The following is a 15,189-nucleotide window of genomic DNA, read 5'->3' on the forward strand; positions in this document are numbered from 1 at the left end:
GTTAGAGAGCCCACAGGCCCACTGAAGGGTCCCAGGTTTGGTCTTAGCCAAGGGCGTGTGCCTCGGTTGCAGGTTCGATCCCTGGCCCCAGTCAGGACAGATGCAGGAGGCAACCAATCGATGTTTCTCTCTTGCTCGCTCTCCCCCTTCCACTCTCTCTGAAAAAGCAATGGAAAAAATATCCTTCATTGACTAGTCTGCCAAGAAAACAAAGTTATACAATGCGAAATGAGAAAATTAGCTAGCTAGCCAGTTTTTGAACTTTAAGCTTCTGTGGTAGTTGAACATGACACATTACGAAGACAGCAACAGGTACGTTCCAGAGAGAGGGGTATGTAGGGAACGTGGTTTCCCAAGTAAATATACCAAGTGATTATCCTGAAGAAGAAAACCAATAATGAGAAGTCAAAAAGCAAAAGGAAATGGAAACCAGATGGAAAAAGAACCACAAGAGTGATCAATCAACATCATTTTGCTGAGTACTCAGTTGTCCTATGCATGGGAAACTGCTCTAGGTGTGCCTGGGGTACACGAGGCGGGAAGACTGTATGCAGAGAACAGCAGCATCCTTGCTTGCAAGTCCTGGCAGTCTACCTAGGGTGGCAAAACATATAACTAAAGATTAAAATTAGTGCATAAAAAGTACAAAATGAGCATGGTAGACAGAATAAGGACAGGTCAGTGCATGCTGATGTACCCAAGGAAGATTTTCCTGAAAGAGGTGACCTAACTGCTCTTTTTTCTTGTCTTTTTTAAATTTAATTTATTGGGATACATCAGTTAATAAGTTTCTATAGGTTTCAGGTGTACAGTTCTATAACACATCATCTGTATATTGTATTGTGTGTTCATCACCCCAGTCAAGTCTCCTTCCATCACCATTTATCCCCCCTCACCCTCTTCTACCTCCCCCTTCCCCGTCCCTGTGGTAATCACCATACTGTAGTCTGTCTGAGGTAGTCCTGAGGGAGTTTTTTTTGCTTAATCTGTCCACCTTTTTCACCCAGCCCTGCAACACCCCTCTCCTCTGACAGCTGTCAGTCTGTTCTCTATTAGTCTGTTTCTATTTTGTTCGTTAATTTATTTTATTCATTAGGTTCCACATGAATAAATCATATGATACTTGTCTTTCTCTGACTGGCTTAGTATTTTCTTAGCATAATACTCTTCAGGTCCATCCATGCTGCCCTGTCACAAAGGGTAAGATTTCCATCTTTTTTATGGCTGAGTAGTATTCTATTGTGTAAATGTACCACTGATTTTTTTTATCCACTCATCTACTGATGGGCACTTGAGCTGGTTCCAGATCTTGGCTATTGTAAATAATGTTGCAATGAACATAGGGGTGCATATATTCTTTCGAATTAGTGTTTTGGGTTTCTTTGGATATATTCCCAGAAGTGGAATTGCTGGGTCACAAGGCAGTTCCATTTTTAATTTTTTGAGGTAACTCCATACTGCTTTCCACAGCGACAGCACCAATCTGCATTCCCACCAACTGAGCATGAGGGTGCCCTTTCTCCCACACCCTCACCAACACTTGTTGATTTGTTGATGGTGCCATTCTGACAGGTATGAGGCGGTATCTCACTGTGGTTTTAATTTGCATCTCTGATGATTAGTGACGTTGAGCATCTTTCCATATGTCTAATGGGCATCTGTATGTCCTCTTTGAAGAAGTGCCTATTTAGGTCCTTTGGTCATTTCTTAATTGGATTGATTGTTGTTTTTGGTGTTGAGTTGCATAAGTTCTCTATAAATGTTGGATTTTAACCCCTTATCAGATGTATCACTGGCGAATATGTTCTCCCATTTACTGGGTTGTATTTCATTGTTGATGGTTCCCTTTGCTGCGCAAAAACTTTTTAGTTTGATGTAGTCCCATTTGTTTATTTTTTCATTTGTTTCCCTTGGCTGAGGAGACATATCAGAAAAAATATTGCTATAAGAAATGTCTGAGATTTTCGTGCCTATGTTTTCTTCTAGGATTTTTATGGTTTTGAGTCTAACATTTATAAGTCTTTAATCCATTCTGAGTTTATTCTTGTGTATGGTGTATGAAGGTGGTCTAGTTTCATTTTTGGCACATATCTGTCCAATTTCACAACACCGTTTATTGAATAGCCTATCTTTACCCTATTGCATGTTTTTGCCTTTGTCAAAAATTAATTGACTATAACTAACTGCTCTGTCTTAAAAGATAAGACCAAGAAAAGCCTGGGATATGATGTGAAGTGGTGGAAACATGTGCACGGAGATGGAACTGGAATTTGCAATGTGAATGTGGCAACAGTAAAGAAATCCTGATGAAACAGGGCATGAATTTGGAAAAGTAGGCTAGGGTGAAAAAGTGTAAAAATGGATTACATAGAAAAGAAAAATCTGAAACGAATTCAGTAGAGAGAGGAAAAAAAAAAGAGAAGATCAAACCTAAAGGAAAACAAAGAAAAATGATGTTACAAAGCATTTATCACCATGTAAAAATTAAAATTTTCATGTCTGTGTAAAAAAGGAAATAAGTCAAACCACAAACGGGGTTAATATCATGAATATGTAAGAAGTCATAGAGATCAATGAAGTAATCATTAAAATCCCAGTAGAAAAATAGAAAAGTGCTTATAAAGAATTTACAAAACCCAATAAGCAAATTGCCAATAAAACATAATAAAATTTCCAAGAATACAAACAATTCACAAAGAAATATGAATTAATATAAAAAATATGATATTATGTTTTCTGTCAGATTAGGGAAGTCTTAAAAAAAAAAAAAAGAGGGAGGTCAGTATTGGCTTATGGGCATCTCAATGGGCATTCTGAAATGTCAGTATTAGGATCATACAACTTTCTTGGGAAGCAATTTACCAAAATGTGCAGGGGTCCTTAAAAAGTCATAGGGGTTCGCTTGTAGAACACTAACTTGATAAAATAGTCAAGATAATGGAAAAACTATTCATATCCAAAGATGCTCTTCATAGCATTGCTTAACCTAACACGATAAACCACCACTACCAATACAATTAGTACAGCAGAAAATCCATAGGAAATTGTAAAATAAATTGTGATAGTCATATCAAGATTTACAACACAACCATCAAATATCATTTTTATTTTATTGTTACAGAAAGAAAGAATTCAAAGTTGTACACAGTGTGATTCCATATATAAAATGCACATAGATATAAGCACATAGAAATAAATGCTAAATGGAAATATATTAAAATTCTCTCTAGCTTATATAATTATAGGTTATTTTAGTTTTCTTTCAGAGGTCTCTCTGTATTTCTTAAATTTCCTACAATAAACATGGATTACTATATAATTCAAAACTGTATTTGGATATTAAAAAGTAATATAAACATTTTAATTGCAAATAATATTTAGAGAGAGCTGTCGATGGAAAGTAAAAATAATCCCCCCTCTCAGCTGCCTAGTGACAAGGCCTTAATTCCTAGATAAGAGTAAATTTCCTTTCTAAGCCCTATGGCTCAGTATGACTGTAAAGATGAAATATAAGATTGCTACTTCCACATTTTATTGTCCACAAGAAATTACTTTTAGAAGTCCTTTCATTATTGTTTTCTTCTAAGAAGGTTTTTATAAGAAAAGTAAATGTCAACTTTATTTTGGGTCTTAATTTTTCCAGAGGCCTAAACTCCATGGAATATAGAACCGAAACCTCTTTCTTCTCTACTCTTTCTCCATCGACCTTCCTCTATCCTCGCCTCCTCTCCATCCCTGTCTCTCTCAGTGTCTAGGTGTGTCTCTTCAATACTGCTCTCACACCAAGATGGTAGCTCTTTCTTTGATTTCTTCTGTACTTTACATAAGGTTCAGAGTAGCACCCTCTATTCAAAGACAGCTTAAAAGCTTCAAAAACACAACCCAATTCCAGTTGCACTTTTAAGATATTTTCAAGCACCACAAGGAAACAACTGCATGTGTGGTATCTCACACACGCACACCAAAACGTAAGAAGTCAACATGATATCGATGCCAAAGGACACGTGACGAGCTCCTTTTTCAGTCCCTGCTGGAGCTGGGGCAGGAGGTAGAAACTGGCAACAGCCCACCACTGGAGAGGGGGGGAAAAAGTGGTGGTAACTCTAAATGAAAGAGAGAAGCTTGAAATTTTTCTATTACCAAACCAGGCAATTAAAACATTAAATGTGAAATCTGAGGCACTGTAAATTTCCTAATATGGTATAAGTGCTAAGTTTCCCAAATGATGTTTTCTCATCTTTCAACATATCAAAGAGCATGCCAAAACCCCAAAGAAACATTCCCATTTTGAAAACAAAAATAAACCACACACATCCACATTCTATTAATAGTGTTGTCTTGCCTTAAAGACTCTGCATCCTCAGTGAAAAACTTCACTGCAGTTTACATAAATTTTAACATTATTGGAAACTCCTGTCCAAAGTAAACTGGATGTGTGTGGGTGAGTTAGGCGGCACTGAGGCAAGAGTAATCAAACCCCTTTCCATATTTTCCTGACTGGAGACCAAATGTTATGTGCCTCATCGTCACACCTAAGGACTGTGTAAATACATTCTCCATATTTAGCAGCATTTCTTGAGAGAGAGTGGAAAGAGGGAAACTGGCAGAAGATACACAGGTTCATGCCAAATCCACAACATCTGAAGACCTAAGATAGAGGGACATAAGCTTAGAACCAAAAATCCTAGCAGAAATCGCTAGACAAAGCAAGGGCATGTCAAAAATCCCCAAATCCACACCATAAACTCTTGATCCTGCCACCACGAAGAGGAAAAACAGCTGCCCTATGTTGTTCTATGTTTAGAGACAGAATAAAGCCATTAAATGTGATCCTCTCCTTCCTCAATCCAAACACCCGTGAGCCACTACCTGTGTGCTCAGCAGAGAGTCAGTGCCTGGAACGAGTACAATGAGAACTGAGTGACAGAGAATCTGCTCGAGAGATGCTTCCATTTTTGACAGAAGAAAATAACCAACACGCAAAATAACAGTAAGAAATATCAAAGGGGTTGGTGGTGTATTTCATAAGGCATATAAATGTCTAATCCCTATGTTGTATGCCTGAGATTAATGCAACACTGTATGTCCACTTATAATGGAAAAATAAACTTTAAAAAGAAATAACAACAAAACACACACAAAAAATAAAAGAAATAACAAATGGTTATTTAGTCCATCCGTAAAGACCAAGAGTGGAACTAAAATGGTCAGTTCAACCCCAGAGTCTTTTGGAAAATCCGTATCACCTGCCCACATGGACAGCCTTAAATGTTTAAGCTGAGTCACAGGCCCTAGAATGTCTCTACTATGACGAGATAAAGGGAAAACCAGAGTTATATGGGGACCGCAAACCCACCCTGATCAGGTAAGGCGAGGAGGAATGAAGAGACCCGACTCAGGATTTAGTGACTCAAGGGTAACTAGGAAGAAGAGAGAGGGAGTAAAAGATCACCTTTTTCAAGCCAACAGACACAGGTTCCAATCCTAATCCAGACACTCATTTATATGAACTGGGCAGGTTCATTAACCTGTTTCTCTTCCATTTATTCAGCAAACACTGATCTTAATAAGTGTATGGCAGGGCGCTCTTCTAAGTACTTTCTAATTCTTTATTTCTTTATTTATCCCAACCACAAACAATTGAAGTAGGTTCTGTTACTATCCCCACTTCACAAATAGGGAAACTGAGGCATGGGCGGCCACATACTTTGAAGGTAGCAAAGTTATGATTCAAACCCTGGTAGTCTGGCCCCAGCTTCTGAGCTCTGAAGGTCTGCATTGCATCATTTATAAAACACTTCCTTCTCAAGGCTGTGGTATAGATTCAGTGAAATGTATGAGCACCCAGCACAGTGCCTGACATTTAGCAGAGGCTGAATAATTTATCTCCCTCCTCCCACTGCTCCCCACTCTCTCTCCCCACACTGTGGGCGGCTGCAGGCAAGATCCTGCACAGAAAGGCAGTTGCTTCAGTCTGCAAAGGCTCAGGGGCTCCGGGGCAAGCTAGAAAACCATCTCTGTCTTTATCCCCTGAGGCCTGGAACAAACACCCTAACTCAAGCCGAGATGTCCAGCATTTCCACACAGAGCCTGCCTTGATTTATTACAATCTGCATTCAAGGCACAAGCACTGGAGACAAGCCTTAGGGAAATGGGAAGTTTCTGATTTCTGTACTAGGAGCTCTATATGTTTATGTCAAACACAAACAACACAACACACACACACACAACATCTAAAATTTATATCATACCTACCAGCCAAGAGGAAATGATCTACTTTCCAGAACCTTCCATGGCCTGGAAACTGGCAGAATATCTGTAGTAGTCTGTGGCTTGTTTTAAGACAGTGCAGAAACTGATGGTGGGCTGAAGAACAGAGTCCCTTTTACAAATTATTAGGAATAATTAGGCCTACAGCCCTGGGAGTTATGTTGTAAAACATAAGAAAATTTTGTTTTCCATCTCTTTTGGCAGTATTTTCATTGATGACAATAAAATAGAGGAAAGAGACAAGTTTTGTATCTTATATTAGTCTAAGTATCATTGAGAAAGGTACACATGTTATCAGTTAAATCACTTAAGTTGGGCAAGTAGCAACCCACAAAAAACAGGGGATCTAATATGTTTGGAATTTTCCAAGTGCCCAAAAAGTACACATTACTAATCATAAGACATTTATAATGCTACCAGGTATGAAGGCTGTCTACACACTCTTTCAATTTTTCCTCAATTAAGAAAAAGTCCTATTTTATGCTAAAACAACATAACATTATTTTTTTATTGTTGACACTATTACAGATACCCCCGATTCCCCCCCCCCCGCCCACCTCCACCCAGCCTCTGCCACCCCTCCCCTGCCTTCACAACACCGTTGTCTGTGTCCATGGGCTATATGTGTATATCTGTGCTCCTCGGCCACTCTACCTTCTTTTATCCAGTCCTCTGCAACCCCCTCCCCTCTGACCTCTGCAAGTCTGTTCCATGCATCCATGTTTCTGGTTCTATTTTGAAGAACATTATTTTATTGCAAGAAAAAAAATATCACTTTAACGAAGTGTGGAAGCTGTTGTTCTGACCCTGAGAATGTGCTAACATAATTTAAAAGTAATTAAGAAGGAAAGCTTTCTACATTTTTAGTCTCGGTCACTGTGGCTACTGGGCTCATTGAAGGCCTGCCAAATCTTGCAAAATTACAGTACTCCTGTCCATGCAATTTCAAAAACTAGAAGCTTCTATTGTGAATATGCTTGATTTTCTGCTTTAGAAATCCACCGACTGCTAAGAGAGACTCAACAAAGAGTCCAGGTGCACACACCAGGAATCAAGCTCTTCATTCATTTTAATTACAGTTCAGGGCAAGTGAGAGAGGCAGGTGAAGGAGTGTCTATCCTTCGGGGACACAAAAATGGCATCCTTCAACTTGTTCATCAGCAAAGGAGCCCAATGGGAATTAGGCCTCTGTCATCGTATGCGAGCCACATTTAGGCTTGTGGCTCAGCCCGAATGTTGAAGGAGGGGGGACAGGACCAGAGAAGGACATGGAGTCAGCAGTGAAAGAGGAAGGCTGGCTGAAGGCTGGCTGAAGTCTTTCAGACTTTGTGGACCTGTGTGAACAGTTCCTCCTACTTGCTGTTTAAGCTGTTACCCCCTAGCAGGGAGATCTGTTATCTTCTTAATCATTTCCAAAGCCATTAAATGGGGGGGAGGGAGGGAGGGGGGGAGGGAGGGAGTTTTTATGTGTGTGTCTGTGAGTCAGCAAAAGCCGGAAGCCTAACCAAACTACTTCAAACAACAAGCTGGGAAGGAGGACAATAGCTCCCACCCCCAGACAGTGAGAAACTGCATTATCCTGAGGGATCGTGGCCACCCGTGTTCAGGGTAGATAAGTGAGAACCTTTTCTGCTCCGGCCAACAGGAGATCTGCAGCCACAGCTGCTCCCAGAAGCTCTGGGTGGCCTCCGTCCCAGCCGCTCCAAATGGTTTCAAGGCAAAATCCCTGCAGCTGGGTGGTGCTCGGAAGCACAGGGGGTGGGAGGAGAGGCTGACAGAGCCGAGGGGTGGCGCCAGGCAACCCCCCACGAGGTGCTCTAACCTCCTCCCCTCTCAGAGCTAGGGAAGATCACGGCGAGGCCTGGGGGCTGAGCAGCCGTGTGGGAGCCTGCGGCACCGCAGGCCCACAGCAGGGAAGCAACACGGCCTGGAGACCCCAAAACGGGGAGGTTTCCCAGCTCAGGGCTCTAGAAGCAGGAGGATAATTAATGCCACTTGGCAAAAGCGTGGGGCATTCCCGATTCAGTCTTGAAGAAGAAAGGAGCCCTGCACACACCCTACAACGCAGGCACAAGGCCCCTGGAGACATTCCCTTCAAAGATTCTGGCAAATCTGATCGAGAACTTAATATTTGCAATAATCTTTTAAATTCAAAAAAATGTAGTAACTGTCCTCTGAGAGAGAGAAAAAGTCCTAACGTTTGAGGAAAAGTATATGAAAGCTAGAGTGTAAGCTCACTTTGGGGTTACTGTCATTTGCATAGAAGAGTTAAACTGAAAAATTTATTTCACTTATTAATGAGTACCTGCTGTTCAATTTATAGTATTTCTTACTTTCCTTCATTTTCCACTGTCGGGGGTTGTATGTATTTTTAAATATTTTCATATCTCTAGCAAATACCTATAGAGTATGTTCAACTGACAAAAAAAGTTAGTCAGAACATAAAATAAGCTGATAAGGCTGAAATCTCATATATATGCATATAGTCCCCTGACCAAGTAACCCCTTTACAGAACCCAATTTTGTATATAAATTATTTTGAAAGAGAGAGAGAGAATATTAATCCTTACCCAAAGACATGTTCATCACTGATGAGAGAGAGAGAGAGGGAAGGAGGGAGGGAGGGAGGGAGGGGGGGAGGGAAGAAGGAAGAGGGAGAGAGGGAGGGAGGAGGAGGGAGAGGGGGGAGAGGAAGAGAGGAAGAGAGAGAGGCAGAAACACTGCTGTGAAAGAGAAACATCAATCAGTTGCACATGCCTAGCCTAGGTTTAGAACCCACAGCCTGGGCATGTGCCCTGACAGGAATCGAACCCGCAACCCTTTGGAGCTTGGGACTATGCTCTAACTAAGAGAGCTACACTGGTCAGGGCAAAAATATATTTTTATATACACACAAAGTATATTTTATATACTTACATAACAAAGTATATTTTGTGTGTGTCAAAAGAGAAGGGATTGTAAGATCTAGAAGATGGAAAAAATAATATTAAAATTGGAGCACTGGCTACCGTGTAAGTGTTGACAGTATTTCATGCAAAACCAAAATGGAATAGGTGTTAAAATTAAAATTAAGTCATTTGACATCTCGATCACTTGAAACGAAGGTTGAAAGACTGAGGAGATGGCTTCCACTCAGCCCCGATTTGCTGTGGGGCCTGCGTCAAGTTGTGTGATACCTCTGTTATAACATCTGCAAAATGGAGATAACACTGCACGCTACCACCTCAGAGAGCTGTTAGAAGATTAGATGCCAAAAAAAGAAAATCCTCAAAGCCCTCTGAGTTTCTTATAAATATAAGACATGCAATGTAATAAAATACCAGCACCCTCTATATAACTCCTAGAAATAGGAAACAGAGGCCAGCAGTGTGACGGGGCAAATAACTCACAGGGCATTACATTTAAGACCGGGGAGGCGGTGGGCAATTCTGCCCTCAGCTCCCAGGGAAAAGGTGGGAAAATAATGCTGAAATTCAGATCCACTCGAACCAAACAAAGCAGCCAGGGAAAAGAAAACAACAGTACTGTTTCAACAGATAACCAACGGATCAAAAGAAGCAATCTTGACAAATAAAATTCCAGATTCTTGCTTGAAGGTCTAGATCTACACAAAGACAATCAGGTGACAGCACTACACTGGTAGTTTTCACGTGTAGTAAAGTCTTGTATTAAAGTAAATTGGTTCCCCAGAGGACTGAGTGTAATGACCCCCTCACAGTGAATAAAACTGAAATGCAGAATACATAAATTAGAGTATTTTTAATCAATTTGCACTGGAAACAAAAGCCAAAATGAACTGTACAAAGCCAGCTAAAAAACAATTATTTTGGGGTCCACAGGAAATTGATAGATTATTAAATATGCATGTATCTTAAGGTAGTCTAAATTATGGAAAATTTAAAATTGATCAAATACACACACATTTATTACATTATATATTATTATATCAAGTACTTATTGTGGGTCATATGTCAGATTAAAATAAAAAAGATGAGAAATATCCTATTCCCGGTTCTCATGAAACCCAGTCTAGCAAGGAGGAGACTTAGACACAATGGGTTAAGATTCAAGTATAAACAGTGCTGAGGAAGAAGAGATGGGGTAAGTAATTCAGTCTGCATGGAAAAGGAGAGACAGGTGCAGTTCAAGAAATTTTCAGAGAATCTGACGCTTGGATGAGACCTTGCACAGTAAGCACTACTTCACCACATGTGGAAGAAGGAAAAGGGCTTTCTGCGTAAGGAAGCAGCAGCCCATGTCTCAGGGCATGTCTCAGTATGTCCTAATCGGTATGTCCTAAGTGCAGCACTATGGGGACAATCTGGGAGAGCCAGAATTGCGAGGTCTTTGTGGCAGAGAGAGAGAGGGAGCATCACAAGATGGTACTTTGAAAAGAGACTTGATATTTTCTATAATCCAAGATATGACACTGAGGCAAAATGAACAGAGCAGGGGAGGTGGCACCTGCCCCAGGCATGAGACAGACTCTAGATAAATGAACAGCATTGCTGAGGCCAATTCTCTATGGGTACGTGAGGTAGATATAAAGCAGTGCTGCTAAAGGGGGTGACAAGCTTAACCATGACTCAGGAATGGTCAGGACTTGGGTCTCCAGGAGAAATAGCAGGCCCAAATTAAGCGAGTAAAACACAGTGCAGCAGACTGAATTAGTTCCTCCAAAGACAGCAAGTCCTAATCTCTGGAACCTGTAAATGTTTCCTTCTATGGCAAAGACTTTGCAGACATGATTAATTTAAGATTCTGAGACAGACAGAGATTACTCTGGATTAGCCAGTTGGGCCCTACATGCAGTAACAAGTATACTTATTAGAGGGAAGCAGAAGGGGATTTGGCTACAGACAGAAGAGTAAAAGGCAATGTGATGATGGAGGTAGATATAAGAGTGATGTAACCACAAGCCAAGGAATGTCAGCAGCAACCAGAAGCTGGGAGAGACAAGAAACAGATTCTTCCCTAGGACTCTGGAGAGAAAGCATTCCAATGCTGATGCCTAAATTTCCATTGTTTTAAGCCCCCAAATTTGTGGTAATTTGTTACTGGGGTCGCAGGAAACTAATACAGTGAGTAACGAATCATCTCTCAGGTGCTGTTGGGTGTCACAATCACCAGCCAGTACTGATAAAAATAATTCAGACAGAAGACACCTCAACCATCAAGAAGAAGTTGAAGTCCAAGCTGAAGCCTTAAAAAAAAGGCTAGGTTACTGAACTGAATAACTGGCCAAAATTTACACAATGGAACTCCAATAAAAGCCCAGATTAAGTCAATACCAGATAGATGGTATTGACAGCCACCAAATGATGGCACATGGCGAAAAATAGGAGAGAGACAGCAACTCAGAGGACATCACTGGGCCACTGAATTTCTGATCTAGGATAGTCACTTAATTTTAAGTGCCCATTGGACATGGGAAGAGGTAAAAGGGGGATGGAAAACATTTACATGCATCCTGCCTCAATCAGGACTGACTCAAGACCGGGATCAGGACTAACCCATGAAATCAAAGAAATTAGTGGATCCAGGTATGGAAAGATTGTGGAAACGAGACAGATGGGACACAGAATGTTAAAAAGCTTTAACTGTGCTCTAGCCTACAAGGAAAATAACTCAGTGAGATCTTTTTTGGGAGAGTGGGAGCAAGGTAGGATTATCCCCAGTAGACTGGATGGCCCAGTAGGAAGGTAAATGAACCAGCCAAGACTGGAGATGATAGAGACCGGATATAAGAAAATGGAGATGGATTAGAAAAATATTTAAAAGACATGGCAGGTCATTGGAATAGGGAATGAGTGGCTGGTAGGGCACGAGGACAGCAGGTAAATGACAAGAACAATCTTTGAAGTACATAGAAGAAAAGGTTTTGGTAGGACAGAAAGAATGAGTTTGTCTTTGGCTAGACTGAATTTAAGGTATTGATGGGTCATGCCAAGGGTGACAGCCAGAAGTCACTGGAACCCAGATCTAAAACTCAGAATGTCAAAAATGTTTGAACTATTTGAAAAAGTTATCTACAATGTGCTCTTTCATCTTCTTCCTCCTGACCCATCACTATGAAAGGAATCCCCAAAAAAGTTCCTAAACTTTTAATATCCTAAAAACAACATTTTGGAACCATACTCATACCACCCACTCATAAGAAAAAAACCTTGCATTGGCAGCACTTAAAAGTAAACGTATTAGAAATTTTCTAAGAAGAGGAAAAAAATTCTTACCCTTAGTCATTTCCCTTTTCTGTTAGTTTTGAGGCCATCTGGTGGAATGGACAACAGAGGACAGCTATGCATGGTTCACGGGTAGTTGAGAAGGACATTTGCGGAGGACACAAAGGATGACCTGATGATGGAAAAGAAGGCATATTTTTGAAAGTTGCAGAGGACATCAAATTAGACTCTGCCAGAGCAGTAACTACAGATTTACAAAGAGAGCAAAAGCTCCAATACGTTCACTAATATGGACACCTGGGAAAAGAAGTGAGAAAAAAAAGTTAATAAGGACACAGATCTATCTGGAAAAGAAAATGTATGCTATAAATCAGCTACAGATTCTGTGTTCCTTTCCACCAAAACACTCAGGCGTACCGTGCTCTATTACAGAGTGGAGCAGCTTCCCTTCTAGCCTGTAATTTATCATGGCTCATACTAGCTGAAATGTGGAAATGGCTTAGAGGGACAGTATCTGAAATTCCAGATTAGATAGTCTGGGAGGGATGACATGTGGGAAGGCAGCAAGGTTTACTGTGAAGATGCAAAGGACTATGCTATAACCTCTGTCCTCAACCAATGGGTGTAAAGACAAATAAGGTTCTTTAGCCCTACAATGGGGACCACAGCAGGCAGAGGTGACAATAAAATAGTACCTTTATCTTAAGCTTTTAGACTAACAAATATCCAAAGTGAATAAAGACCTAGTAAAATATAGGTAAATAAACAAACAAACATAAGAGCCAATCAAGTCTTATTTGCAAGACCTGTTATGAAAACACATCTCTCTCAGTGTCTCTGTTTAAACTTCAAAGGTCATGAGAAGTTCAGGCAGTGATGATATTCCAGAATGGAGGACATTATCAACAGAAGCCCAAACCACACCCAAAATTCATCACACCACCTGACATTTGCATAGTGCTTACACGAAGGCTGCCTCATAACACCTCCTCCAATCCCAAGCAAAGCCATGCATATGCTGACTCCCCCAAATTTTAACCATGGATTCACTCCACATGTTTTTATTTAGTGCCTACTATATAAATCATTCTAAGGGAAAAAATACAAATAAGCAATAGTATCTGTCCTTAGGGAGTTAAAAACTGATTAAGTAAAAAATATAAAACATGAAAAACTTAAAATGGAAATTTAAAAAAATAGACAGGTCACAGTTAAGTATTCTCACAAGACAAGAAATGAGAGAAAAAAGCAGGATTATGGGCTTTTAAGTGGAGAAAAGTATACAAAGGAAAATGGGAAGATATGAACTGAAGTTCATGAGACATGAATGAAAGATGCATGAGTGGAAATGTGGGAAGAGGAGATTCCAAAGGACTGGAACAAATGAAGAAAGAGCCCAGTGTGATGCAAGTTATGACTTCAGCATAAACACAAATTCTTGCTACAGAATAGAAGATGTTAAGGGCAAATGACGGCAGGGCCAAATGAAGACGAGCTGATGGAGGAGTCTGGGCTTTACTTAGAACCACTCTAAGTGTTAGGTCAGGAGTGAAACATATACTGTGGGCTTTCATCACAAAGCTACACAGGGAAGAGAGGAATGAGCACCTTCGTCTCAGAGGCTAGTTAAAAAGCTGTTATAATACTCTAGGCATGAAACCCTGAGTTCCTGACCAGGTAGGAAGAAGATGAAAGAGGGATGGTTAGGGGGAAAGAGTACTAATGGAAAATGCGAAGATCTGAGCGACTGTGTGGATGAAGAGGGTACAGGATGGGGAAAGCTAAGAATTGCCTGGGATCGGTAACTGGGAATATCAGAATGTCATTACTAAGGCCCTGGGAAGGAAGACAGTGGACACAGTTTGAGAAATGATTCTGAAGACACTGAATTTGAAGTGGACATAGTAAAACCTGGATGAAATACCTTCTAGAGAGAAGAGAGCCAATGTGAGCTCTAATGACTGAAGAGACAGGGTTAGAAGTCATCACCCTGGGAAGAGATTGAAATAATAAAACAGGCATAGAGAAACCATTTGGAGGAAGAATTCAGGAGCTATGGGCTGAAAGCGTTTTGGAATTTCTCAAGCACACATCACAGTTTCTGACTTCGTGGCAAACTATCAGGAAAAATTCTAAACCAAAGAACTTGGAAATACTTCAGAGATGACATTGGACTTATACAGGGAACATATTTCTCAAACTATTTCAAAGACAAACATCTAACAAGCAAAAGTCATCCTAAAATATCAAACTATCAATTTTATGGTCAGTAATGGCATTAAAAAAAGTCCTGTGGAATTTAGCTATATAAGTAAATTATGGTTAACTAATAACCTGATTTTAATCACTTAACACCATGACCAAACAAAACAACCAAATGTCACCAGCAGGTATGTAGGATCTGGTATTTTTAGTGCCCCCTCACCCTCACCATTGAAAACCACAATAACAGCCATTGACATACATGTTTATGGTTCCTTGGGACCACAAACATTGTAAACTTTAGTGTCAAAGAGTTAACAGAAGGTTTCTCAAACTGGAATGATAAACTAAATGTTTTCTCAGGTTGTTTTCAACCCTCTGAGGCAGGATAGTAAGAAGCTAGGGAAATTCCTTAGCAAGTGGAATGGGGAAACTGAGACGATAGCTAACAAACTGGCTGAGCAATTTATAGCCATATACAGAAGGTCGCCTCCCTAGAGATAACATCTAGGCCTCAGTTGTGTTTCAGCTCCAG

The 15,189-nt window shown here is 40.4% G+C and overlaps 1 long non-coding RNA gene across 17 annotated transcripts in view; it reads right to left on the reverse strand.

Moving 5' to 3' along the window:
• Nucleotides 1-15,189, reverse strand: part of LOC107533702 (uncharacterized) — a 351,294-nt gene that overhangs the window by 73,300 nt on the left and 262,805 nt on the right. For 16 of the 17 annotated variants that reach the window (XR_015715046.1, XR_015715057.1, XR_015715050.1 and 13 more), the window contains exon 4: nt 12,504-12,624. This is a non-coding gene — a long non-coding RNA (uncharacterized LOC107533702). Of the gene's footprint in view, nt 1-3,096; nt 4,104-12,503; nt 12,625-15,189 lie in introns of those variants that run through there. The other variant, XR_015715054.1, reaches the window with a different exon arrangement.

This window comes from Miniopterus natalensis, chromosome 9 (assembly GCF_054644295.1).
Source record: "Miniopterus natalensis isolate mMinNat1 chromosome 9, mMinNat1.hap1, whole genome shotgun sequence".
Classification (NCBI taxonomy): Eukaryota; Metazoa; Chordata; class Mammalia; order Chiroptera; family Miniopteridae; genus Miniopterus; species Miniopterus natalensis.